Here is a 4,146-nt window from a genome sequence, read left to right as displayed (position 1 = left end):
TTCGCATATGTAATAACGCCTTTGTTAATATTAAAAATAGAAACCGATTGACTAACAAGTTTGACTAAAAATTGTTAATCTAGTGGGTTATTTTTATTTTGAAGATAGAACAGACAGCTGTCATGCAGTCTGTATATTTGAAAAAAGTTTGCAATCAATTTAATTCAATACGTACACAAAGTACACGTATCTAAAGTTAATATTTTGTTTAAATTTGTCACAATGACGTAATATCTCCACGACGCATTAACCGTAGGCCGCAAGGCGGACATATAGACCCGAAACACAAGATGTGCACACGGCACTCCAACCTACATATACGAACATAAAAATGTAACGGACTTGACGTCCTATTAATTTTGTATTGTATTCTGCGATCGTACCGAGAGCAGTGTCATCAATCATTGAGCCGTTGATCGCGGTTGACGATTACGAATTTCTATTTCAACTTTATTCAAATTAAAAATTGTTAATTTAATACAGGATGGATCACATTTGTTATTGGTGACAAGATGAGTCTACCATCTCTTCTGATAAATGCCTGAGATCTTAGAAGATTAGGCTAGAGAATCTCAACGGAACTATACATTTTGTTTAAAAAAATATATAAAGTTACGAATATAGTCTGGAAGTGAAAACATTACTCCCAACGTATGCTGCCTTCTATGAAGTTATTTACAGTTTAGTAACCCCAACCACACAAACAGTCTTTGACATCTTTTTTATATCTAGTAAAACATTACTTTCTGAACAATGTCTTGTATATTATTGAAAAAACCTATACATTACCGATATCGATGAAGTCGAGTCTTAGGTATACAGATTTTGTTTTTGTTTAAAATTTAAACAGAACAAAATGTCTGCCCTAAAGTATTTACACTTTGTTTTTTGGATATTTTAGATCCCATACGTCTCATACTTCCTAGGTAGCCTTTACCTACCACTACACCTACAAATTTAAATTCAATTCAAGTCAAACATTAAATTCAATAACTTTCATTTTAACTTACTCTTTTTCCTGTAATATGTAGTTGTAATCGTAATAAGATTTTCTGTAATTAATCAGTCCTAAACTGCAGATTAAAAAAAATCGTTCTGACATTTCAGACAAATAATTTATTTTACCCTTAATAACCTACTAAGAAAACAAAATTATCGAAATGTTTTGCGAATACTTATATATAAACGCACTGATTTTATTTCCATCTTCGTAGACCAGAGTTCCATAATGTGTAGATAATTAAACTCAGAGCGAGATGCCATAGGCGGAACGAGGCCGCACAGTGCTTTTATGGAAGCTCAGCTCGGTATCGGCGAAAAATGTTGTCATAAAACGTTTTCAAATGTTATAGCGTAAACTGTACGTGGAATTAAAACGAACTGATGGCTGAAGAAGTTTAATACGTGTAATAACTAAATTAGTACATTTAAATTCATTTTCTGAATATACAACATGTGTCAATTTATATAATAATATAATACATGTACTTTTTCATTTCTAATTACCCTGCCATTTACAAAAAGATTTTTTTCAATACATTTTCTTACAACATTGGAGGTGTATTATAAATCGTTCTGGAAGCTTTTATAAAATAAAAGATTCTTATTTCATGTTAAAATTTGGAGACCATTAGGTAATAAATCCAATATATAAAGAGGTCGTTTTCATTTCTGGTACAAGATTAATTGAGTTCTTTGTTAAAGATTAAATGACTTTTAAATTATTAAATTAAAGTACTTTATACTGATTCTAGTGTACATACTACTTAGTAATGTATTTTTTAATTTACTTATTTTCACGTCATAGCTGACAATTTCTACAACATTATATGAAAACTAACAGATGTATCTACTATATTATATACACTAATTACGAAGTTTACATTAAATAGATAGATGTCTATAAGCTCAGTGCGAGATGAGTTTGATTGGTAAATTCGTTACATTCTTATGTTAAACGTGACAAATAAATAAATCTAGCTTTGGCCATTCGTTTTCTAAACTTACTAACTAATATTGTATTTAGTGTTGTTTTATTTATTTTGTTTGCCAAAAAAACATTACTGCATTTTTTGTGAGTGCGTATTGGAAGGTTCTGGAGAGGAAAACCTTGTGTTGAAAAAATCTGATAAACAAAAAAAATAGGAAATTTTTAAGTATGTTGTTTTCACTGAATAAAAATGTGTCTGACACGTCCAGTTAGTACGATAAAAATGTTTTGCTGATAATTCAGGACAATTAAATTTACTGTTTATTGCATCAAACAGGAATAACATACCTTCAAATGGTACTACTATAGGTCTATATATATTAAATTGTGCAAATTTTTCCTTGTAATTATGATACCAAATTTTGTTTCAATTTCTGCAATCGCATCAACATTGGTGGGGTGTTAGGACATAGCGACAAAACCAATTTTTCGCTGTAATATCGACTAATATTGTTTACCAGTATCGATTACGTGAATTATAGATGGTATTAGTTTTCAAAATAGAGCGTGGAACTTTATTTAATCCGCTTAATTCGATAGATTCGAGAGCTTTAGTATAGGGGTCAATTATCCATTTATCCTTTTAACGAAATTGATAAAACGAAACTAACTCGGTCCATTTTAATTGATCGAATGTACTGGCTAGTTAAAAACGAATTTCGTGCAACATCGGAGTTAATTTCAGGAACGTTATTGTTCTTAGTAAAGAAAAATTAACGGAACTTGAATAAAAATGAGCCACGGCAGTAATGTTGATTTTACTAACAGCTTGCATATGTCAAGTACAGTGTGACGTTTGGCGGTATATTTTGTAACTTTCGTTAAAACGAGCTCAACTTAAATATTAACTTTCTCCACTTTGAGAACTTAATGACGCCGATAAAATTGTTAAAAAACAATAGAAATTGTTTACTGGAATGTAATTGTATTACGCATATTCTGAGATAATTTAGTTTGTTTTTATAATGATATTATAATATTTATTCATTGACTCCTAATTTGCAATAATTTCCCCATAGGTGAGCGGGCATATCCAGTTTTTAATTCACACCTTACAATTGTTTTATTTTTACTAGAAATATCTAGTTCCAGTAAAATTATGACAATCTTAATATATTTTTCTTTCTTATGGTACAAAGTTTTGTGTAACCTTAATACATTTTCCTGTACAAATAGTTTTCTTTACTGAAAGTACGTTGTTTTATGAATGTTGTACGTCGGGAAAGCTAATTTTTTTTAAAATAAATAGTTTTATTTAGAGAACGCTGTGAACATTCTATTAATTTTACGTAATTGTAAATTTTATAAAATATTGAACATAAAGGCTTAACTTGAAATTATCAACCACTTTTGTGTAACGTTTATTTTAATTTGCATATTTTACTTAGCCTTTTTTAAGATACTTCCGAAGTCGATTTACTTTGATAGAGCGACAGGTTGCGACACGTTGCAGGCATCCATGAATAATTGTCTAACTGATGTCATCACTGCAACAACCTCGCAATAAATTCAGCTTTGTGATGAAAGGACGAGACCGCTAAATCATACCCCGTGAAGAACAGCAAAATTAAGTAGCTTACACTTAATGTGTTTCAAAGTTCTGAAACAGGAAGAATCAAATTTCGAGTTTAATAAGTATTTATTCAACATTGAATGGACGTCAAGATGAGCCAATTACCTGTTGATAATCAGACCCAAGAAAAATAAGGGAAGGAATATAAAACAAAACATTGAATTAACATTAAAATAACCTGAAGACAAACACATCATTCCCAAGTTGCTCTCTATGAAATCGTGTATAGCGTAGTAACTCAACACATGAATGCTCTTTGACATTTTGTTTAAATCTCGCAATAGCTTCTGATCAATGTTTGAGATCCTGTTGTAAAAAAGGACAAAATATTTACGTCGGCTTTTATTTAGCATTGATAAAATATTAAATATTATAAAATTTTATTAAAATTATCTAACGAGGCATTAAGTTAAAAACTTAAAATTACGTCATTTCTACAAATAATAAAATCGTAGTAATAAAATAAATGTTTAAAAACATATTTTCGGGAAACATACTCCTGAATTAAATAATCATATATGGTTACATAAATAACATAAAAACAATAAATAGAACACGTGTGCAATTGTAATATTTATTCACA

This window comes from Battus philenor, unplaced genomic scaffold (assembly GCF_028537555.1).
Source record: "Battus philenor isolate CCGP_79_NKW_IND1 unplaced genomic scaffold, ilBatPhil1.0.hap1 SCAF_10, whole genome shotgun sequence".
Taxonomy (NCBI): domain Eukaryota; kingdom Metazoa; phylum Arthropoda; class Insecta; order Lepidoptera; family Papilionidae; genus Battus; species Battus philenor.
Note: the sequence above shows the minus strand (reverse complement) of the source record.